General features: G+C 42.0%; 1 pseudogene across 1 annotated transcript; it reads right to left on the minus strand.

Moving 5' to 3' along the window:
* Positions 1 to 982: 982 nt before the first annotated feature.
* LOC109024207 (zinc finger protein 570-like) lies at positions 983 to 25,356 on the minus strand (annotated as a pseudogene). Its single transcript, XR_010132143.1, has 5 exons — positions 25,178 to 25,356; positions 24,547 to 24,644; positions 19,710 to 19,781; positions 3,019 to 3,787; positions 983 to 2,938 (listed from the first exon to the last, which is right to left on the minus strand). The product of XR_010132143.1 is annotated as a zinc finger protein 570-like (transcript).
* Positions 25,357 to 25,640: the final 284 nt, after the last annotated feature.

The following is a 25,640-nucleotide window of genomic DNA, read 5'->3' on the forward strand; positions in this document are numbered from 1 at the left end:
TTTTGAGATAAAATCTCACTCTGTTGCCCAGGCTGGAGTGGAGTGGTGAGATCTCAGCTCACTGCTACCTCCATCTCCCAGGCTGAAGCAATTCTGCCTCAGCCTCCCGAGTAGCTGGGACTACAAGTGCACACCACCATACCCACCTAATTTTTGTAGTTTTAGTAGAGATGGGGTTTTGCCGTGTTGGCCAGGCTGGTCTCGTTGTTTTTTTTTTTTTTTTTTTAGACAGAGTCTTGCTCTGTTACCCAGGCTGGAGTGCAGTGGCACAATCTCAGCTCACTGCAGACTCCGCCTCTCGGGTTCACACCATTCTCCTGCCTCAGCCTCCCGAGTAGCTGGGACTACAGGCACCCGCCACCACGCTTGGCTAATTTTTTGTATTTTTAGTAGAGATGGGGTTTCACTGTGTTAGCCAGGATGGTCTTGATCTCCTGACCTCGTGATCCGCCCACCTCAGCCTCCCAAAGTACTGAGATTACAGGCGTGAGCCACCAGGCCCAGCCTGGCCAGGCTGGTCTCGAACTCCTGACCTAAAGTGATCCACCTGCCTCGGCCTCCCAAAGTGCTAAGATTAGAGGCATGAGCCACCACACCCAGCCTGTCTTGAGTTACTGTCAGAAAACGTACACTGCTTTTTGAAACTTGCTTCAGATATATCACTTCTGATATCAACTTTACTCTAAAAAAATTTACTTACTATATCCATTCAGTGTTTCCAGAGTGAGTTTTCTGATTCAACTAAAATAAATTTAAATGAATGTTTCCTCATACTCACTATATTCTAATAATTTTCATTCCAGAATAAATTATCATAGATTTGCAGTCAGAGAAATTGTGATGGTGGATTTCATTATATTAGTAAAATCTGCATAATTAAATGTTCTTATATAAATATTCCAAGAGTAGTAATGAAGGTGATAATCATGACAGCCAATATTTACTGAATAGTTTCTATTTGCCAATAACTATTCCCAAAGTCTTTGGATAAACTCATTTAATCTTCACAATAACCTTATCACAATGTAAGAAATTTGTAATCTGAAGTATACAGTTTAAATTACTTGGTAATAAAACAGACGTGGAAACTGGTGAAAGTATAATGATGCTGAAAAAGATTCGTATAATAGATAAAAGCTTTTCTACATTCACAAAGTCAACATGATTATTCTCTATATGCTATTCTCTGTGATAAGTCAAATATAATTTTAGTGGTAATGTTTTTATTAATAATTGATATTCTATTTTTTCCATATAAATTCTGATGCTTGATAAATTGTGAATTATGAGGCAAAAAAATTTACAGTCACTGGATTTTCTTCACTTACAAATTGTTTGCTATTCCATAATTGATAATTTCAAAATCAAGGATTTCCTATATTAATCACACTATACATTATATAATGTTGAGTATATTGTGAGAGTAGATCTTTACACATATCGGGCTTTCATTAGGCTTCTCACCTGTACAAATTCTGTTATGAAAAAGTATAGCTGAGGGACAGGTAAAAGTGTTTCCCACATTTCTTATATTTCTGAAGTTTCTCTGCAATGTGAATTTGGTGATGTTAGATAAGGATTGTTAAATAAAAAGACGCTATTCAAATACATAAGATTTATCCCTTCATGTATGTATTCTCTGGTGCTTTTTCACCTGTGAAAGACAAGAAACGGCCTTCTCACATTCATTACATTCATAGGGTTTCTCACCAGTAGGAATTCTTTGATGTTGAGTAAGATGCGCCCTCTGCCTAAAGGCCTTCCTACATTCCTGACATTCAAAGGGTTTCTCACCAGTGTGAATTCTCTGGTGTTAAGAGTTGAACAATCAATAAAGGATTTTCAACATTCTTTACACTGATATGGTTTCTCACCAGTGTGAATTCTCTGATTTCTATTAAGGTAGGAAACAAGCAAAGGCCTTCCCACATTCCTTAAACTCATAGGGTTTCTCACCAGTATGAATTCTTTGATGTTGACTAAGATGGGCTCTCTGCTTAAAGGCCTTGCTGCATTCCTGACATTCATAGGGTTTCTCATTAGTATGAGTTCTATAGTGTTGAATAAATGTTGAATAACAAAGAAAAGCTTTTTTACAATCTTTACATTCATAGGGTTTGTCACCAGTGTGAATTGTCTGATGTTTATTCAAGTTTGAAAGCCAAGTAAAGGTCTTTCCACATTCCTTACATTCATAGGGTTTCACACTGGTATGAATTCTTTGATGTTGAGTAAGAGTTGGATAATTATTAAAAACCTTCCCACATTCTTTACACTGATAGGGTTTCTCTCCTTTGTGAATTCTCTGATGTCTATTAAAATCAGAAAAACAAATGAAGGCATTCCCACATTCATTACATTCATAGGGTTTCTCCCCACTGTGAATTCTCTGATGTCATTAGATGTGCATTATGCTTGAAGGCCTTCTTGCATTCCTGACATTCATAAGGTTTTTCATTAGTATGTGTTCTCTGATGTTGAACAAGTGTTGGACAGGAGACAAAAACCTTCCCACACTGCTTACATTCATAAGGCTTCTCACCAGTGTGAATTCTCTGGTGTTGAATAAGAGCTGAACAATTGTTAAAAGCTCTACCACATTCTTTACATTCATAGGGTTTTTCACCAGTGTGAATTCTCTGATGTCTGTTAAAATCAGAAACACAAGTGAAAGCCTTCCCACATTCCTTACACTCATATGGTTTCTCACCAGTATGAATTCTTTGATGTTGAGTAAGATGTGCACTTTGCCTAAAAGCCTTTTTACATTCCTGACATTCATAAAATTTCTCATTAGTATGAGTTCTCTGGTGTTGAGTAAGTGTTGAGCAATTATTGAATGCTTTGCCACATTCCTTACATTCAAAGGACTTCTCACCAGTGTGAATTCTCTGATGCTGAATAAGAGTTGAGCGATTGTTAAATGCCTTCCCACATTCTGTACATTCGTAAAGTCTCTCATCAGTGTGAATTTTCCGATGTCTATTAAATCAGAAACAGAAGCAAAGGCCTTCCAACATTGCTTACATTTATAAGGTTTCTCACCAGTATGAATTCTTTGATGTCGAATAAGATGTGCACTCCGCCTAAACGTCTTTCTACATTCCAGACATTCATAGGGTTTCTCATTAGTGTGAGTTCTGTTATGTTGAATCAATGTTGAACAACAGATAAACACTTTCCCACATTCTTTGCATTCATATGGCTTCCCACCAGTGTGAATTCAATTATGTTGGGTAAGGTGGGCATGCTTTCTAAAGGGCTTTCCACATATCTGACATTCATAGGGTTTCTGATTAGCATGACTTATTTGATATTGAGTTAGTTGAAAGTTACAAGCAGTCTCTGCCACATTCTTTAAATACATTGCATTTCTTTGCATTAAAATTTGTCTGATGTTTCATATGATTTGTGCAAAATACAGAGGTGTTCCCACACATTTCATCAAGCTTGTCACTGATACGAATTCTTCCCTGTTGAGTAACATTTTCTCATTTTTTTTTGTTCATAGAGTTTCTTTCCAGTATGAATTATTTGATTTAGAAGAAAATATGTAGGCTGGATGAATTCAGATAATATTTTTTCAAATGGCACAGTTACATGCCTGAAATATTCCTCTGTAGTTTCCTGTTGTCTCCCAAAGAGTCCTTTGCATTTCCAATCATTTCCCAAAAAAGATTCCTCAAGGCAAGAACTTCTGACTCTATTATTTTCCATTTTAATGATTCCTTTTCAAAAGTGCCATTCTTAAGAGGTAACTCCTTGGTCTCATATCTAGACAGCATATCTTAAAGAAAATAAACATCATGTTTTCCTCTTTTATGAGAAATAAAACTGCATAGAAGCAGTCAAACAGATAATAATGCCCTTAAGCAAGAAATGGCTTAGATAACTTTTAAATCTTGGCATTTAATTTGCAGAAAAAAATTGTTGGAATGGCTATATTAATATCAGATGAAACAGACTTCAAGTTACTCTATATTATCAAAGATAATTTTCTCATAATGATAAAAGAGTTATAATAACTCATCAGGAAGACTTGGCAATCAGAAATGTGTAGGTGCAGAATAACAGAGCCTGAAAATATATGAAGCAAAAACTGACAAAAGTAAAGCAGGAAATAATAGATAATTCTACAATCATAGTTGGAGATTTTGCAACCATCTCTCAATAACTGATAGAACAACTGGAACATCCCCCTCCCCCAGAAAATTAGTAAAGTAATAGAGCATATAAGTAACACTGTCTACCACCTTCAACTAGTTGATATACACAAAACACAATATCAAAAACTGCAGAATGTACATTCTCTTCAAATACCTATACATTCAAAATAGACCATATGCTGGGACATTAAACAAGTCTCAATACACTAAAAAGGATCAATGTCACACAGAATATTTTCTTTGATCACAATGGAACTCAGTTTGAAATTATTAAAATATCTGGAACCTGTCCCCCAATACTTGAAAACTAAAGAATACACATGGAAATTAGAAAATACTTAGAAATGAACAATATAAAAGCATAGCACACCAAAATGTATGTTATATAGCTAAGGTAACATTTATAGTGAAACCTATAGCTTTAAATGCTTATATTAGAAAAGAAAAACGTACAAAATAAACAACCTAAGGTTTTACTGCAAGACAGTAGATAAAGAAGAGCAAAGCAGGCCAGGCGAGGTGGCTCATGTCTGTAATCCCAGCACTTTGGGAGGCTGAGGCAGGTGGATCATGAGGTCATGAATTTGAGACCAGCCTGACCAACATGGTAAAACCCCGTCTCTACTAAAAATACAAAAATTAGCCGGGCGTGGTGGTGGGTGCCTATAATCCCAGCTACTCAGGAGGCAGAGGCAGGAGAATCGCTTAAACCCAGGAGGTGGAGGTTGCAGTGAGCCAAGATCATGCCATTGCACTCCAGCCTGGGCAACAAGAGCAAAAACTCCATCTCAAAAAAAAAAAAAAAAAAAAAAAGAGCAAAATAAATCTACAATTAGTAGAAGTAAAGAAATAATAAGGATAAGAGCAGAAATCAATGAATGAGAAAAGTGACCATAACAGAGATAATTAATAGTCAAAAACTGGTTTATGGAATAGATCAGCAAGCTTGATAAACCTTGGAGCCAAACTACCAATAAAAAACAAGAAGAAAAACACAAATACCAGGAACAAAAAGGGGTTTCTAATTATAAATCCTACATAAATAATAAAAGTAAAAATTAAACATAATTACATAAGAAAATATGAACCATTTAATATCCAGAAGTATAAGAAGTTATAGAAAATGGACACATTCTTTGAAAGACACAAACTACCAAGGATCAGTCAAGAAGAAATAAGTAAAACAAGCCAGGTGCAGTGGCTCACATCTGTCATCCCAGCACTTTGGGAGGCCAAGACAGATGGATCACTTGAGCCCAGGACTTTGACACCAGGCTAGCCAACATGGCAAAACCGCATCTCTACAAAAAATAGAAAAATTAGCCCGGCATGGTGGTGTATGCCTGTAGTCCCAGCTACATGGGAGGCTGAGCCCAGAAAGTTGAGGCTGCAGTGAGATGTAATCATGCCACTGCACTCCAGCCTGAGTGACAGAGCAAGACCCTGGGAGTGAGGGAGGGATGGAGAGGGGGGAGGGATGGAGGGAGGAAGGAAGGAAGGAAGGAAGGAAGGAAGGAAGGAAGGAAGGAAGGAAGGAAGGAGAGAAGGAAGGAAATAGCTGTCTATTTATCACTGAAGCTGAATTTATAGTAAAAACATTGCCCCAAGGACAAACATGGCCCAATGACTTTAATGGCAAATCCTATCAAATAGTCAAAGAAGAAATAATACCAATGCCACACAAAATCTTTTGGAGTACAGAAATGACTCACAGCTAATTACAGAAGCCCACCACTACCCTGCAACTGAAACCAAAAAACCATTCAAAAACTACAAATTTTCCTCATGAATGATCATGCAAAAATCCTTTTAAAATAATAGCAAATAGAATCCAATAATATATATATTAAATCCATAACACAACATTCAATGGCATTTACCTCATGAACAAGTCAGCTTAGCATTTGAATATCAATTAATGTAATTCAACATATTAACATATTTTAAAAGTCAAATGACATGATCACTTGAATAAAAACAAAATACTCTTAACAAAATTCAACACAGAATCATCATAAAAATTCTTGCCAAACTAAAAACAGAAGGAACTTACTTTCTCAAGTAAAGGACATCATTCAAAAATCTACAAGAAATATCGTAGTCAGTAAAAAAAATATTGACTGGGCGCGGTGGCTCATGTTTATAATCCCAGCACTTTAGGAGGCTGAGGTGGGCGGATCACTCGAGGTCAGGAATTCGAGACCAGCCTGACCAACATGGTGAAACCCCATCTCGACTAAAAATACAAAAATTAGCTGGGCATGGTGGCACACGCCTGTAGTCCCAGCTACTTGGGAGGCTGAGGCAGGAGAATCACTTAAAACCAGGAGGTGGAGGTTGCAGTGAGCCAAGATCATACCACTGCACTCCAGCCTGCACAAGAGGGTGAGACTCTGTCTCATCATCATAATAATAAAGAAGTCTTTTTTCCTTAGATCAGAAGCAATGGGAGTGATTAATAGGTTTTTTATCTTAATTATGGTGATGGTTTCATGAGCAAACGTACACATATAAAGTATACCATTTCACACATCAAAATTTGTCAAACCATGTACTTTATAACATAGCTGGTTCATTATATGTCAATTATGCCTCAATACATCTGCTATAAAAAAAAGTTCTTTGTAAATATTTGAAATACTTCCCATTTGTCAAACTTTTTCTCCCAAGACCTTGGGCCTCTGAGGGAAGGTTTCCACACAGTATCTCCAACAAAAGACATCACCACTCTGACCAGTTTGGGCTTCCCTAAAATGCACTTCTGCTGGGAGTACCCCAACACCCTTACCCACCTGGATACCACCCTGTTTTCCCAGCCATCCAGGGTTCTTTCCCTTGTTCCAATAGGGAAATCACTGATGGCTTAGAAATGGCAAGTCCTGCTCAAAGAAATAGGATATTAAAAATACATAAGCCAAAAAATGTTCTTATTTAGAATTGGTTTAACCTAAAGCTAATTCAGGTTCCTCTGAAGACTGATGGAAACAGAAAACCATAATTTGGCAAACACCAGAGGAAATAACTACTGTCAGAGCCAAGTGTAGTGGCACACGCCAGTGGTCCCAGCTACTTGGGAGTCTGAGGCGGGAAGACTGCTTGAATCCAGGAGGTCAAGGCTATAATGAGCCAAGATCATGCCACTGCACTCCAGCCTGAGCAAGACCCTGTCTCAAAAAAATAATAACCATAACTGTTCTCTGCAGGAATCACTGATGAAACTAAAGTGATAAAAATGTCATGAGCAAGAGGGTATTTGTAGAGCCTCAAATTTCTTTACAAGTTACTTACTGATTGCAAAGGTAAAAATAGTGGCTTTACTATGCGGAACCCTAGAGGATACCATTTCAAGCATCAAAACAAGATATTGTTTTTGATTGGCCATTATTTATGTCCTGATACAATGCACTGAAAAAGGCATCACTTCTGTAGTATTCTTCCCAAAAATACATAACTTTAAAGTAATCATAAAAATATGGGTCAAGGCCGGGCGCAGTGGCTCACGCCTGTAATCCCAGCACTTTGGGAGGCTGAGGCAGGTGGATCACGAGATCAGGAGATCGAGACCATCCTGGCTAACACGGTGAAACCCCATCTCTACTAAAAATACAAAAAAATTAGCCAGGGGTGGTGGCGGGCGCCTGTGGTCCCAGCTGCTTGGGAGGCTGAGGCTGGAGAATGGCATGAACCCGGGAGGCAGAGCTTGCAGTGAGCTGAGATCGCACCACTGCACTCCAGCCTCGGCGACAGAGCAAGACTCCGTCTCAAAAAAAAAAAAAAAAAAAAAAAAACAGGACAAATCTAAATCCAGGAATAATCTATGTAATAAGAGGCCAGCACAGTTTAAAAGTGTTAATTAGGGTCATAAAAGAGAAAGAACATTTCCAAGATTGAAGAGGGCTACAGATACAAGACAACTAAATGCAATGTGGGATCCTGGATCAGTACCAGGATAATTAATGACATTTGAAAAAAGGATATAGATAACTTAATATTATATCAGTTTTACTTTTTGGTTTAGATGTTTGTACTATGCTTATGTAAATTGTTAGCATTAGGGAAAACTGACTGAAGAGTAGATGGACATTTGGCATACTGGTTAGTTCTAGCTCTCGAAATCATTTCAAAATAAAAAGTTTTGGCCAGGCATGGTGGCTCATGCCTGTAATCCCAACACTTTAGGAGGGCGAGGCAGGCTGATCATGAGGTCAGGAGATCGAGACCATCCTGGCTAATACAGTGAAACCTCGTCTCTACTAAAAATACAAAAAATTAGCTGGGCGTGGTGGCATATGCCTGTAGTCCCAGCTACCTGGGAGGCTGAGGCAGGAGAATCGCTTGAACTCGGGAGGCGGAGATTGCAGTGAGCCGAGATTGCACCACTGCACTCCAGCCTGGGCAACAGAGCGAGACTCCGTCTCAAAAAAAAAAAAAAAAAAAAGTTCGGCTGGGCATATTGGCTCTCGCCTGTAATCCCAGCACTTTAGGAGGCCAAGGCAGGAGGATCACTTGAGGCCAGGAGTTCAAGATAAGCCTAGGCAACATAGCAAGACCATATCTCTATACAAATTTAAAAAATTAGCTGGGCACGATGGCACACTTGTAGTCCCAGCTACTTGGGAGGCAGAGGTGAGGGGATCACTTGAGCCCAGGAGTTTGAGGCTGCAGTGAGCCACAATCATACCACTGTACTGTAGCCTGGGTAACAGAGTGAGACCTTGACTCAAAATAATAATAATAATAATAATAATAATAATAATAATAATAAATAAAATAAAATTTAAAAATGGGCCCCAGAGAAGCTTTTGGATAAAAGAATGATGAAGACGTCAGAATACATTCACATTAAGCTGACCTAAGGAACACAAGGAACAAAGAGACAAATGAGGCAGAAAGGTCTTAGTTAAATTTAAATCTACGTGGGCTCTATCTCTACTTATTTGGGTAAGAAAAAGCAAGAAGCCTCAAGACAGAATCAATGTGTCTTCCTGTGAAATGTCAAATTCCTAGAATGTAGCTCTCAAACATAAACATAACAGTGCATGTGTTTTCCTAAATTTTAGATGAACCATCACGTCTTAAATCCTACAGGTTATTATATAAATGTCCCTCGACCATCATCTAGCTCCTTAAAAATCAAGAAAAAACTCAGTTACATAAGGAGCCCAGGGAAAGAGTGAAGGTCAGTGAAGAACAAGAAATATGAAGGTGCCTGAGAGTAGCAATCTATCCCAAGAAAACAAAACTCAAACCAGTTTTTTGGAACATGGAACAGAAATTTAGATATTTAATGCAGCCCCAGAATTCCCAGTGGAGAGAATATTTTCTGAATTACAGGGAACAGGTGATCTTACCCGGTGACACAAAGTTGCTGTGGTTCTCCAACATCACATCTCTGTACAAGTCTCTCTGAGCAGGGCCCAGGCACTCCCACTCTCCCTTAGAGAAATCTATAGCCACATCCCTGAATGTCATCAATCCTTTAAAGGAAAAGTCCATTTAACATATGTAATAATAAAGAAAATATATTTTAGGTGAATGATAAGGATATAAAAAGGGATTTTCCTAGAAGGCATTCTATAGTAAGCAGTAGGTTGAAATTGGAAACTTATGGAGGGGGCAATAAGGAAATGAATACACACATATTGTTGAGCAGTCCTGTGCTGTGAGGTGGATACAACATCCTGCCACTGTGGGAAATTTCTATTAATCAGAACATGTTGAGAAGCCAACAGTGTAAAACAATGTAAATTGAAACTGGGCCAGGCACAGTGGCTCTTGCCTGTAATCCCAGGACCATGTTTTATTTCTCCTAATTTGAAGGAACTTAAAAGGCTGAAATGCAAAGATGACACTGAGAAACCTGATCTTGAATCACTAAGGCAACAGCCTGACAAATTAATCAGGATGACGAACCAAGCTAGGACCAAGGCTATATCCATGTGTGTGAGTTAAGACCAGGGATGGAAAAGAAACATTTCTAGGACTCCTTGACATGGAGCCCAGTGCAGTGTGATTCCAAAATCTGTTGGTGACACCCTAATAGGGACTACAGTTAGATTGGGAGGATATGGGGATGCAGTGGTTGATCGTTATTAAGGTGAAAGTTTAAATGAAAACTAGAAGGTCTGAATGGACCTTATGTGAAGTGGTTACATCTCCTTGCCTGAATACATAATGGGGAAGGGTATTATGTCTGACTGAGGAACACTTCTCCTACCTAGTATTTTAAAACTAAAGGCATGTAAGTTTGTCCTTCAATCAATGTTATTAGACAGGCCAAACAGGAACCTATAGAATTGCTGAAGCCCACATAGGTTGTTAATTTTTTTTTTTTTGAGATGGAGTCTTGCTTTGTCACCCAGGCTGGAGTGCAGTGGCGCAATCTCAGCTCACTGCAACCTCCGTCTCCCGGGTTCAAGCAATTCTTGTGCCTCAGCCTCCCAAGTAGCTGGGATTACAGACGTGTGCCACCACGCCTGGCTAATTTTTGTATTTTTAGTAGAGACAGGGTTTCACCATGTTGGCCAGGCTGGTCTTGAACTTCTGACCTCAGGTGATCCACCCGCCTTGGCCTCTCAAAGTGCTGGGATTACAGGCATGAGCCACCACACCCAGCCTACATAGGTTGTTAATTTGAAGCTGTATAGAATACCTGGTAGATACAAGAGATTACCACTTCATTAATAACATGTTAGAAGCTAGAGTGCTGGTACCAACAAATTTTCTATACAATAACTCTGTTAGGTCTGTGCCAAAGGGGGAGACTAACAGTAGATTGTCGAGGCTTGAATGAAGTAGTACCACCGAATTAAAGGACACCAGTACTCTGACTAATCTTGCAAATGCTTTTTTCATTATCCCAATCTTGGGAAAGAGACAACCATAGTTTGCCTTCATGAGGGGACGATCCCAATTTATATCTACTGTATTCTCACAGGTTATTTGAATTCACTAGCTTACTATTACAATTTGATTAGGAAAGTGTGGACTTGAGACCAGTCCTAAGTGTAACAATATACTACATTGATGATAATGATAACATCAGAACCTGAAGAACAAATTAGGTCTGATTTCCAGCAGGGAAGGCCCACGCAGAGAGGTAGCATAGCATGTAGACTCTATCCGATGGCCACTGGTAGCCCTGGGAGCCTACAAAAGGATCCTGGCAGTGGATAGACACACTTCCCCTGTGGTAGAGGTAAAGGCTCAAAATACTATAAAACACCTTGAATAGAAACGTGCCAATTGGCATTGCTGTGTTATATTTATTCAGACCAAAAGAAACACTTTACACCCCGCAGTGTCCAACAATGTCCAAAGAGTTCTCACATCAATTGGATATACCATGTTGCATATCATCCTCAAAGTAGTGGTTTGGTAGACAATTAGAATAGGAGAGCTATAGAGTTGTTGGCTAAAGTAAGGGAAAGTAAAGTATGGGCTGGCTTGCATTCCTTCATGAGGGTGTGCTTTCTCTCAAGATGGGGAAAGCCAAAGACAGTCTCCACTAGATAGATTCCTCTACTGTCCTGGGCGATTAGGAGGAGAGGGTGCATGGCAGAATGCTGGCACAGTTACACAAATCTTCCCCAAATAATCTCAACTTTCTTTTTTCCTACCTGATGCAGTGGCCCTGGGACTATGACTGTAACTCCAAGTGACAGAAGCAGGGATGATCCCTAAACAAGAAACTGGAACTTTACCTTTCAATCTTTTTTAAAATGTTATTTATTTATTTTTAGAGATGGGGTCTTGATAGTTGTCCAGGCTGGACTTGACCTCCTGGGCTCAAGTGGATCCTCCCATCTCAGCCTCCCGAGTAGCTGGGACTGCAGGCACATACCACCATACCTGGCTAATGAAGTAACAGTGAAAAAGACTGGCTTGAGGGAGAATTTAACCAACCATCAGCTAATTTCTACGCTCAATAGTTCTGTACAAGTTTATCATGTGGCACATAACAGTAGATTCAAGGAGGGAAATGAGTAATCAAATTAATACAAAAATATGAGAATGCATGTAATGGCTTTATTGGATAGGTTAGTTGTTTCTTTAAATCCATTGCTACTCCATACTGGCTCCTTGAAATGATAGCCATCTACATCCTGATACTATTGCTGTTTCTGTGTAGCTGCTCAGATAGTTTTGCTACAAGAGAGCCTAAGCCAAGGCCTGGGTGAGTGGACAGGTAACTCAGTACACCTGGAATGCTCAAATCCTGCACGTTCCAAAGAAAGAACTGGCCCTTGACTGGCTCTTGGGAGATAACCTCTGAGCCCTTAAAATATCCTACCTGATAAGATTGTTTTTGTATGCCACAGGCCTTGGAGCATGCTGTATCAGTTTGACTTCTGGGGAACTGGAGACTGAGTACCTAAAGTCAGGCATTGAGTGATAAATCCCTGCAAGACTGACTCCCCAATAAAAACCCTGGAAACCAAGGCTCAAGTGAGCTTCCCTGGCTGGCAATAGTTCACACACTGTTGTGACATGTCATTGTTAGGAGCATTAAGTGTGTCCCTGTACAGCTCCTCTGGAAGCAGCCACCTGAAAGCTTGTACCTGGTTTCTCCTAACCTTTGTCCATGTACCTTTTCTTTCTGGTGATTTTAGTATGTATCCTTTTACTAGAATAAACCATAACTGTAAGAATAACAGCTTTTCTGCATCTTAGCAAATCTTTGAGGCTGATAGTCTCTAAAGTTCTTAGTACAGTTTCTCTTTTTACAAAATAAAATGGAACATTTGAGGGAATCTTCCCAAAATATCTTATTAAAACCTCTATCGTGTAATGAATATGTTAATTAGCTTGATAGTGGCAATGACTTCACAATGTACATTTCTATCAAAAGATTAAATATATAAATATATATTTAAATATATAAAATTTTTATGTGTCAATTATACCTCAGTAAAGATGGGCAGGGAGTACCTCCATCTCAGCGGTCCCCAACATTTTTGGCATCAGGGACTGGTTTCATGAAGACAATTTTTCCACAGAGTGGGGACAGGGTGGTGTCAGGATGATTCAAGTGCATTACATTTATTGTACACTTTATTTGTATTATTATTACATTGTAATATATAATGGAATAATTATACAACTCAGCATAATGTAGAATCAGTGGGAGCCCTGAGCTTGTTTTCTGCAACTAGACGGTCCCATCTGGGGGTGATGAGAGACAGTGACAGATCATCAGGCATTAGATTCTCATAAGGAGCCCACAACCTAGATCCCTCACATGCACAGTTCACAATAGGGTTCACGCTCCTATGAGAATCAAATGCTGCCGCTGATCTGACAGGAGGTGGAGCTCAGGCAGTAATGTGAGTGATAAGGAGCGGTTGTAAATACAGAGAAAGCTTTGCTCACTTGCTTGCCACTCACCTCCTGCTGTGTGGCCTGGTTCCTCACAGGCCAAGGACCAGTACTGGTCTGTGGCCCAGGTTTTGGGGACCCCTGCTCTATCTTAATAAAGAGGATACAAATAAATTTGAAGACTTCCTTGCAGAAGATGCAAATAAATTTGAAGAATTCTAAAACAACAACTACTAAAGAAATTTCAGTAGGGAGGTAAGATGCAACTTGAAATCAAGGATTTGAATGGTAGAGTGTAGGGACCAGCCCCACAGGGTCGGTGGGTCTCTCCCTGTGTGCGGCGACGAGAGAGTGTAGAAATAAAGACACAAGATAAAGAGATAAAAGAAAAGGCAGCTGGGCCCCGGGGACCACTACCACCAATGCGCGGAGACCGGTAGTGGCCCCGAATGTCTGGCTGCGCTGTTATTTATTGGATACAAGGCAGAAGGGGCAGGGTAAAGAATGTGAGTCGCCTCCAATGATAGGTAAGGTCACATGGGTCACGTGTCCACTGGACAGGGGGCCCTTCCCTGCCTGGAAGCCGAGGCAGAGAGGGAGAGGAGACAGAGAGAAAGACAGCTTACGCCATTATTTCTGCATATCAGGGACTATTAGTACTTTCACTAATTTACTACTGCTATCTAGAAGGCAGAGCCAGGTGTACAGGATGGAACATGAAGGCGGACTAGGAGTGTGACCACTGAAGCACAGCATCACAGAGAGACGGTCAGGCCTCCGGATAACTGCGAGCAAGCCTGACTGATGTCAGGCCCTCCACAAGAGGTGGAGGAGCACAGTCTTCTCTAAACTCCCCCGGGGAAAGGGAGCCTCCCTTTCCCGGTCTGCTAAGTAGCAGGTGTTGTTCCTTGACACTTTTCGCTACCGCTAGACCACCGTCCGCTCGGCAACGGGCATCCTCCCAGACACTGGCATTACCGCTAGACCAAGGAACCCTTCTGCTGGCCCTGTCCGGGCATAACAGAAGGCTCGCACTCTTGTCTTCTGGTCACACCTCACTATGTCCCCTCAGCTTCTATCTCTGTATGGCCTGGTTTTTCCTAGGTTATGATTGTAGAGCGAGGATTATTATAATATTGGGATAAAGAGTAATTACTAGAAACTAATGATTAATGATATTCTTATATCTCTAAGATCTATATCTGGTATAACTATTCTTGTTTTATATTTTATTATACTGGAACAGCTCGTGTCCTCGATCTCTTGCCTCGGCGCCTGGGTGGCTTGCCGCCCACAGTAGAGCAACAAAGAAATATCATTTCCCAGTTATGAGATTAGCAAAATGAGACAACTGGTTACACCCCATATGATTACATGAGAAATAATCTCAGGGCATCCTGCACATAAGATTATATTTAGAAAAATGTATGAGCATGTACAGGCATGCCTTAAACTCAGCAATTATACATCTTAGATTCTATTCAAATGAAGACTTAAATGTGTACAAAGAGGAAACAGTTTAACAAACCATTATTGTATTAATATAATGAAAAACAAGATAATCATAAAACTGATAGCTTTGCCAGGCACGGTGGCTCATGCCTGCAATCTCAGCACTTTGGGAGGCCGAGGCGGGCGGATCACCAAGTCAGGAAATCGAGACCATCCTGGCCAACATGGTGAAACCCCGTCTCTACTAAAAATACAAAAAAAATTAGCTGGGTGTGGTGGCGTGGACCTGTAGTCCCAGCTACTCAGGAGGCTGAGGCAGAAGAATCACTTGAACCCAGGAGGCGGAGGTTGCAGTGAGCCAAGATCATGCCATTGCACTCCAGCCTGGGCAACAGAGTGAGGCCCCATCTCAAAAAAAAGAAAAAAAAAAAAAGATAGCTTTGGGGTGGGGTGCAGTGACTCACACCTGTAATTCCAGCACTTTGGGAGGCCGAGGTGGGAGGATCACTCGAAACCAGGAATTCATGACCAGCCTGGGCAATGTAGAGAGACCCCCTGTCTCTAAAATATATATATATAAACTAGCCAGGTGTGGTAGCACACACCTATAGTCCTAACTACTTGGGAGGCTGAAGCAGGAGAATCCTTGAGCCCAGGACATTGAGGCTGCAGTGAGTTATGATTGCACCATTGCACTCCAGCCTGGGTGACAAAGGGAAACCCCATCTCAAATCTCAAAAAAAAAAAAAAGTTTCTCCTTAATTTGCAACATGAGAAATCTTTTACCTCAATTTTCTAGTGAACAGAGAGCATTATTAAACGGAATAGTCATTGTCATCCTAGAGTTATCAAACAGAAGAGTGACTGTCAACCACTTTTACCAGAAAGCCCACACGTGTGTGGGTATATATAAGATCTGGAAAGATTTTCCGTTGTTGTTGTACTATAGGTAATCTTTACTTTGTGATTTTCCACATTTTCTGAATTTTTGCATTGAGAATATACTATCTTTTACCATCATAAAAAACACCACTAAGCCCAGGCAACATGGTAAAACCCCATCTCTATAAACAATACAAAAATTAGCTGGGCATGATGGTGCGTGCCTATAGTCCCAGCTACACAGGAGGCTGTGGCGGGAGGATGGCTTAAGCCCAGCAGGTCAAGGCTTCAGTGAGCCATAATTGCACCACTGCATTCCAGCCTGGGAGACAGAGTGAGACCCCATTTCCAAAAAAGAAGAGTCAAAAAGTTTTAAAAAATCAAGAAGTTCATAAAGTAAAAAAAGTTACGGTAAGCTAAAGTTAATTTATTATTGAAGAAAAAAATTTTCACATATTTAGTGTAGCCTAAGTATACAGTGTTTCTAGTCTATAGTGGGGTATGGTACTGTCCTAGCCTTCACATTCACTCACCATTCACTTACTGACTCACCTAGAGCAACTTTCAGTCCTGCAAGCTCCATTCATGGTAAATGCCCTGTACAGGTGTACCACTGTTTACTTTTTATACCTTTTTTTTTTTTTTTTTTGAGATGGAGTCTTGCTCTTGTCACCCAGGCTGGAGTGCAATGGTACAATCTTGGCTCACTGCAACCTCCGCCACCCAGGTTCAAGCGATTCTCCTGCCTCAGCCTCCCGAGTAGCTGGGATTACAGGCACCTGCCACCACACCCAGCTAATTTTTGTATTTTTAGTAGAGACGGGGTTTTGCCACATTGGCCAGGCTGGTCTCGAACTCCTGACCTCATGATCCACCTGCCTTGGCCTCCCAAAGTGTTGGGATTACAGGTGTGAGCCACTGCGCCTGGCCTATACCATATTTTTACTGTACCTTTTCTGTATTTAGATATATTTAGATACATAAAATCATTGTGTTGCAACTATCTACAGTATTCAGTACAGTAAAATTCTATACAGGTTGGTGGCCTAGGAGCTGTAGGCTATACTATATAGCCTGGGTGTGTGTAGTAGGCTATCCCATCTAGGTGTATGTAAGTCCACCCTCTGATGTTCACACAATGATGACATCACCTAACAACAACATTACCTAACAACAGAAGAATGTATCCCTGTTCTTAGGTGATGTCTGACTGTAATCTAACATTAAAAGTTTATTTACAAAAATAAACTTTATTTACAAAAAAACTTTATTTAAAAATTACATGGCATAAGGCCATGTGGAGTGGCTCACGTCTGTAGTCCCAGCACTTTGGGAGGCCAAGGTGGGCGGATCACCTGAGGTTAGGAGTTCAAGACCAGCCTGGCCAATATGGTGAAACCCTGTCTCTACTAAAAATAGAAAAAAAATTAGCCAGGCATGGTGATGGGTGCCTGTAATCCCAGCTATTCGGGTGGTTGAGGCAGGGGAATTGCTTGAATCCAGCAGGTGGACGTTGCAGTGAGCCGAGATTGCACCACTGTACTCCAGCCTGGACGACAGACAAAGACTTAGTCTCAAAAAAAAAAAAAAAATTACATGGCATAACGCTTACGACACAAAATCTCTTTATCTCCAGAGTTTCTATGTATTCAAGATGGTTTTCTCATAAAACAGCAGAGGTTACTGTGGTCAGAATGTCACCTTCCCACAAGCCCACAAGGAAAAGCATCTGTGTTTCTCTAGTTCCTGTCACACTTTAATCTATTTCTGTATAGATTATATGTCCCTTGCTAGATTGAGAGAAACTTAACTAGGGCTTTCTAATCACTTCATTTCTCCCAAGTATTAGCACAGAATCATTGATATTCCTGGCATTAATAAATGCTTAATATTTTACCTAAAAATTCTATACTTGGGAAGTTATCAATAAACGAAACCTAGAAAAGTGCAAAATTTAGTGAACACAAGAATATATCAGAGAACAGTTACATGACAGATGACTGCACTACCATTAACAGCTATGACCAAACATTTTAAGTAAAAAGGAAAGATATACATGACGAATTACTACGTAAGGGGGCAGGTCTTTAAAAGAACCTATAATTTGGCTGGGAGCGGTGGCTCACGCCTGTAATCCCAGCACTTTGGGAGGCTGAGGCGGGAGGATCACGAGATCAGGAGATCAAGACTATCCTGGCTAACACGGTGAAACCCCGTCTCTACTAAAAATAAAAAAAAATTAGCCGGGTGTGGTGGCGGGCACCTGTAGTCCCAGCCACTCCGGAGGCTGAGGCAGGAGAATGGCGTGAACCCAGGAGGCGGAGGTTGCAATGAGCTGAGATAGCACCACTGCACTCCAGCCCGGGCGACAGAGCAAGACTCCATCTCAAAAAAAAGAAAAAAAAAAAAAAAAGAGATTGAGACCATCTTGGCCAACATGGTGAAACCCTGTCTCTACTACAAACACAAAAATTAGCTGGGTGTGGTGGCATGCGCCTGTAGCCCCAGCTACTCGGGAGGCTGACGCAGGAGAATTGCTTCAGCCTGGGAGGTGGAGGTTGCAGTGAGATCGCGCCATTACACTCCAGCCTGGTGATACAGTGAGACTCCGTCTCAAAAAAAAAAAAAAAAACAACTATAATTTTAGAAGAGCATATAACACAATAATTTAAAATGCAGCTTGGAGGCCAGATGCGTTGGCTCATGCCTGTAATCCCAGAACTTTGGGAGGCCAAGGGGGGCAGATCGTTTGAGCCCAAGAGTTCGAGACCAGCCTGGGCAACATAGTGAGGCCCTGTCTCTACAAAAAAAATACAAAAATTAGCCATGTGCAGTGGTGCACACCTGTAGTCTTAGCTACTCGGGAGGCTGAGGTAGAAGTATCACTTGAACACAGGAGGTCGAGGCTGCAGTGAGCTGTGATTGTACCACTGCATTCTAGCCTGGGTAACAGAGCAAGACCCTGTCTCAAAAAAATAAATAAAATAAAATAAAATAAAATGCAGCTATGCTTATAGATGCCTGTGATGTGACTCTTGATAAGTGGATTTTTAGAAAGTCACCAAATGAAGAAACAGAGAGCACACTAGGGAAGAGCTCAAGTGAAGCCAGACTGCCTGGTTTGCACTCCAGTTCTGCTGTGCACCAGCTTGGGCAAGTTACTTCACATCTTTGGGTTAAATATTCTAGCACATGAATGGAGAAGAATGTTTCTAGTTCTTTCCATTTGGGAGGCACAGATTGTTTGTAAGGTCATATCTATGGTTAAACCGGGCATCTTTTTAGGCCACAGATGTATACCTTTGAAGTTAGAATAAATTCTACACCTCTTTCAGGAAAAAAATTTTCAAGGGATTTGTGGCCAATATATGAAGTAAATGACCTGCAGATTAAAAACTGTTCTATACTACTTGAGCGTCTAGCTCTTTTTCTTATTTGCAAATATCTATCACAATTAATTTTATGTTTTTGTTTTCCCTGATCCATAGATAACTTAGTACAAAATATAATCGTAACAGTTCATGTATTAATAAATTGAATATACTTTATGTGCCAATATACTTAAGGGCTTTACATGTATCAATTTAGTCATTCTAACAAACCTACAGGTGAGTGCTATCATTCCCTCCATTTTACAGATGAGGAAACTGAGATGCAGAGAATTACATTTCTCTAGAACACAGATATTAAGGTCCCCACATGGCCTAGGAGGTGCTTGAGTAAAAAAAGAAAAGCATACCGCCTTTTATGGTCCAGGTAGATATATGGCCTAAAACAAATCATGCTGGCAAATCTCAAGCCAAACTTGATCATTATAACATAGTGGAAAGTGCATTTCCGAGAAAAAACAAACAAGAAAGTAGTTAACAGAAGAAAGAAATCTCCCCTCACCTTGAACATGGCTTTTACATCCACAATAGCCATGCTTCCCTGCTCCTCAGGGCACCTCTGGAAAAACACAGACTGGAGAAGGAGAATGGAATTAGGAGAAACCAGTTTTGTGTCAACATAAACTGAGGCCTGCTCTCCAGGTCCTCTGCCTGTGTACACAGATAGAAGTCAGAGAGAGACCAGCATCTTTTACTTATCTTTGTGTCAAAAAGAAAAGTCAGGATGGAAGCTACCTGAAGCTGCCACTTCTCAGCAGTCTCAGATACCTAACTGAGATAGTCCAGGCATGGTAGGGCTTCTAGGAAGTGTAATTTTCTCCACAGAGCTTCCAGAAGGATTCATGACAAGGGAATTCTGATTTCTGGTGACTCTCAGGTGTCTCCCCTTCTTTTTTTTTTTTTTTTTTTTTTTTTTTTTTTTGAGATGGAGTCTTGCTCTGTCACCCAGGCTGGAGTGCAATGCACAATCTCGGCTCACTGCAACCTCTGCCTCCTGGGTTCAAGTGATTCTTCTGCCTCAGCCTCCCCAGTAGCTGGGATTACAGGCACCTGCCACCACACCCGGCTGTTTTTTGTATTTTAGTAGAGATAGGGTTTCACCATGTTGGCTAGCCTGGTCTTGAACTCCTGACCTCAGGTGATCCACCCGCCTCAGCCTCCCAAAGTGCTGGAATTACAGGCGTGAGCCACTGCTCCCAGCGTTCTCCCCGAATCTCCTCCAGCTCTAAAATTCTAGCCCAAGACCAGAGCTGTGGGTCAGGGTTAATCAATCACTATTAGCTGTTTACTTTCACCCTGTAGATCAATGATCTTGAGAGTCTCCCCTACCCCACAGCATCACCCTACCCGATATTAATCTATCCCCCAACCCTAACCACACCCCACACACCCATACCTCATCCCATGCCCCCCACCCCTACAGAGACAGTAATCTCAGGGTGCCACTGACCGTAGAGAGCTTCCGACATTACCCTAAGAGGTTTCTCTCTGGATTTGTTCACCTCATAGAAATAAAAAGGAGGACTGGATCTCCCTGCTGATTCCTTTTTTTTTTTTTTTTTTTTTGAGAGACGGAGTCTCTCTCTCGCCCAGGCTGGAGTGCAGTGGCGCGATCTTGGCTCACTGCAAGCCCCGCCTCCTGGGTTCACGCCATTCTCCCGCCTCAGCCTCCCGAGTAGCTGGGACTACAGGCACCCGCTATCATGCCCGGCTAATTTTTTTGTATTTTTAGTAGAGACGGTGTTTCACCATGTTAGCCAGGATGGTCTCGATCTCCTGACCTCGTGATCCACCCGCCTCGGCCTCCCAAAGTGCTGGGATTACAGGCGTGAACCACCGCGCCCGGCCTGATTTCAGGTCCTACGGCCTCTGTAAACTATAAACTCACGCACATAGCACATAACAACTCTATCCAAACTCCTATGGTAACAGACTTGCCCAAATTCTAGAATAGCTTCCAGCATTTTAAGACCATGTTCCTAGGCTGACCCCAGTCCCCCTTAAAATGCCTGCCTGACAAAGTTTAATGCTGCCTGGAGAATTTACTATTTGTTCCAGCTAAAAACCTAGTGGTAGGCAGACAGGCCCCTAAACTCCCTTTTAAAAGTAACTGTTTTTGGCCTGGCGCGGTGGCTCACACCTGTAATCCCAGCACTTTGGGAGGCTGAGGTGGGTGGATCACTTAAGGCCAGGAGTTAATGACCAGGCTGGCCAACATGGTGAAACACCATCTCTACTAAAAATACAAAAATTAGCCAGGGGTGGTGGCGTGCACCTGCAGTCCCAGCTACTCTGGAGGCTGAGGAAGGAGAATCGCTTGAACCCAGGAGGCCAAGGTTGCAGTGAGCCAAGATTGTGCCTCTGCACTCCAGTCTGGTTGACAGGGCGAGGCTCTGTCTAAAAAAAAAACTAACTGCTTAAAGAGAGAGTTCAGGGGCCTGTCTGGCTACCGCTAGGAAAGCTTATCATTATAAATGCTTTCTCTGCCCTTTGAGATGTATACCTACCATGTGCCACTCAGAACTATTTCCTCAAGGACCTGAGATGCAAACATTCAGGGACATAACTCCCAGCCCCTCTGGAAGAGTAAAGGCCTAACTTTGGTGGGTGCAGTGCTCCAAGCTGCACCACTTGGCCTTCTGTAATAAAAGATTTGAGAACTTTGCTTGATACTTAATTATGAAAAAATAAAATAAAAAATTAAAAATTAAAAAGATCTGAGAACTGGCTGGTGTGGTAGCTCATGCCTACAATCCCAACACTTTAGGGAAGCCGAGGCAGGAGAATCGTTTGAGCTCAGTAGTTTGAGACCAGCCTGGGCAATATAGTGAGATCGATCGCCTCTACAAAAAAAATTTTTTTAATTACCAGTTTAGTCACACTTACCTGTAGTCCTAGCTACTAGGGGGCTGACCTGGGAGTATCGCTTGAGCCCAGGGTGTCGAGGCTACAGGAAACCACAATTGCACCACGGCACTCCAGCCTAGACAACACAGTGAGACCCTGTCTTAAAAAAAAAAAAAAAAAAAAAGAGGCCGGGCGCGGTGGCTCACGCCTGTAATCCCAGCACTTTGGGAGGCCGAGGCAGGCGGATCACAAGGTCAGGAGATTGAGACCACAGCTAAACCCCGTCTCTACTAAAAATACAAAAAATTAGCTGGGCACGGTGGCGGGCACCTGTAGTCCCAGCTACTCAGGAGGCTGAGGCAGTAGAATGGCGTGAACCCGGGAGGCGGAGCTTGCAGTGAGCGGAGATTGTGCCACTGCACTCCAGCCTGGGTGACAGAGCAAGACTCTGTCTCAAAAAAAAAAAAAAAAAGAAAAAAGAAAAGAAAAACTCTGTTCTCTGTTTCTTTGTTTCTTCTCCAGAAAAATGGCAATTAGCAAACTAGTTACATGGACCAAACTCCCCTTTGCACCCTTCAGTGGCTTTTCCCTAGCACACCCCAGCCTTTAAAAAGTCTCCTTTTGGCTGGGCACAGTGGCTCACGCCTGTAATCCCTGCACTTTGGGAGGCCAAGGCGGGCGAATTACCTGATGTCAGGAGTTTGAGATCAGCCCGGCCAACACGGTGAATCCCGGTCTCTACTAAAAATACAAAAATTAGCCAGGCGTAGTGTTGTACACCTGTAAGCCCACCTACTCGGGAGGCTGAGGCAGGAGAATCGCTTGGACTCAGGAGGCGGAGGTTGCAGTGAGCCGAGATCATGCCACTGCACTCCAGTCCAGTTCAGTTCACTTCCCCATTGCAGCAGCTATTACAGGTGGAATTTCCCTTATCCAAAAGGCCTGGAATCAGAAGTGGAATCTGAAGATTTCAGACTTTTTCAGATTTTGAGATATCTGCATTATATAGCAGTTAATCCTCCCTAATCCAAAACTCCAAAATCTGAAATGCTTCAATAAACTTTCCTTTGAGCATCATGTCAGTGCACATCAAGTTCTGGATTTTAGAGCACTTTGGATTTCAGATTTTTTAAATTAAGAATGCTTAATCTGTACTGAATAAAATCTCTTCTCAGCTGGGTGCAGTGGCTCACCCCTGTAATCCCAACACTGGGACGCTGAGGCGGGCGGATCACCTGAGGTCAGGAGTTCGAGACCAGCCTGGTCAATATGGCAAAACCCCATCTCTACTAAAAGTACAAAAATTACGTGGGCGTGGTGGCGAGCGCCTGTAATCTCAGCTTCTCAGAAGACTGTGGCAGGAGAATCTATTAAACCTGGGAGGTGGAGGCTGTAGTGAGCTGAGATCGTGCCACTGTACTCCAGCTTGGGCAACAGAGCGAGACTCTGTCTCAAATAAAATAAAATTTCACTGCTTTAGTGTCTGTTTATCTTTGAATCATATAAACAGAATCATATACTATGTAGTATTTTGCATCTAGCTTCTTTCACTTAGAATTTTTAAGGTTCATCCATGTTGTAACATGCACAATTGCTAAGTAATATTCTTTATTAATATTTTTAATGTTTTTAGAGACAGGGTCTCACTCTGTCACCCAAGTTGGAGTGCAGTGAGCTGGGACTACATATGCATGCCACTGCACATGGCTAAATTTTTTTTTTTTAATTATTTTCTGTAGAGACAGGCTCTCACCATGTTGCCCAGGTTGGTCTCAAACTCCTGGGCTCAAGCGATCCTCCCACCTCGGCCTCCCAAAGTACTAGGATTACATGCGTAAGCCACCGCATCCGTCCAAATATTTTCTTTCATTACATCTTTTAGTTGGCTTTAAAAAATATATAAAGACTACAAATTTCCCGATCTTAATTTTGTACTCAATTTCTTTATAATTTTATCATTGGGCCGGGTGAGATGGCTCATGCCTGTAATCCCAGCACTTTGGGAAGCCGAGGCAGACGGATCACGAGATCAGGAGTTCGAGACCAGCCTGGCCAGTATGGTGAAACCCCGTCTCTACTAAAAATACAAAAAATTAGCCGGGCGTGGTGGCACGCACCTGTAGTCCCAGCTATTCAGGAGGCTGAGGCAGAAGAATCGCTTGAACCCACGAGGCTGAGGTTGCAGTGAACCGACCTCATGCCACTGCACTCCAGCCTGGGCAACAGAGGGAGACTCCGCCTCAAAAAAAAAATTAATAATACATTTATCATTTAAATTTACGTGCAGTCAATGTTTTGAAATACTTGGAGGATCTTTGAGAGAAGCATAGGCTTCTTTACATCCCAAAGACATTGTGGCCTGGGGAAACTGGAACAAATTAGCCGAATGAATCTGGTACTAGGCTCACTGAGGAATGGTGAAGCCTTAAAAGGCTCCAGGACTTCTCTGAGCCAAGGTTTGCTTTTCAGAAAGTGGAGTTACAGCGCCTTACCTGGAATCTTGAACCCCAAATTATGATCTCTCCACGGTAGTCAACGGAGCTTCATAAATTATTCCTTAATCCGAGGCTTCTCAAATCTGTTGTGTTCCCTAAACAACAGAATAAATGCCTACTCTGAGGGTCTGACACAAAAGCAGGAGTCCCACAAAATAAGTTCCTTTCAAATATTTCTTCTTGTATTTAAAAGTCACACTGATTTGGCATTCTATACAATAATAAATTTATCTTTTATACAGAAATCCTGTTTTATAGTATTTATCAGATCAATTATTTAGCCTTTTCCAAATTTTCGAGTAAACTGACGTCCTGGAAGAAGCACCCTTATTTTCACCATTTTACAGTCGAAGAAGGGAAGATAAGAGGCGGTGAATCCGAGACTTTCATTCAGGTGACGATCCCTCGCGGGCACTCACTCTCGCTCACACTACAATCAGATCCTCCATGCGGCTTTCATATACTCTGTCACACTCGCAGCCAGAATCCCCTCGGATGGACTCTTGCAAACCTCCAGCCCCATCCCGGGATCCGTACGTCTTCTACAGCCACCACGCGGGCCAGCGTCCAGGACGCCCAAGCGTAACCTCCCCACTCTAAACCGTTAGGAATCAGTGGCTGGACTCACCGCGTCATAAAAGCATAAACTGTGACCCGATGAGTCTGCGCACTCGGAAAACAAGAGAACGCTCCCACGTCTCCGGGCGCAGCTTGTGCCAGCGACTATTAGGTCAGGGGGCGCAGCTGAGAGAATTCAAGCAACCGCCCCGCAACCGGTTCCGCCGTGTTTGTGGGCTCGTAGCCCGGAATACATTTCCCAGAGGCCTTCGCGGCCGACGTGCTTCGCGCAGGAACGCAGCCGCCTCCCGACTGGAGGACGCGGTAGCGGAGCTGCTCAAAGCGAGGTGCTCGGCCCTGGGAGGCTCAGGGCTGCCCGAGGGGCTTAGTCCCAGAGCCAGTGCTGTCAGGGGCTGAGCATGTGAATAGGGCAGTCGGAAGACCATGTGTGTCTGTGGCTTTTAAATACACCCCGAACGTCTATCTCTTTTAACTGGAGTATTTAATTTATTTACATTTAATATAGCCACTGA

This window comes from Gorilla gorilla, chromosome 20 (assembly GCF_029281585.2).
Source record: "Gorilla gorilla gorilla isolate KB3781 chromosome 20, NHGRI_mGorGor1-v2.1_pri, whole genome shotgun sequence".
In the NCBI taxonomy this organism is placed as follows: Eukaryota; Metazoa; Chordata; class Mammalia; order Primates; family Hominidae; genus Gorilla; species Gorilla gorilla.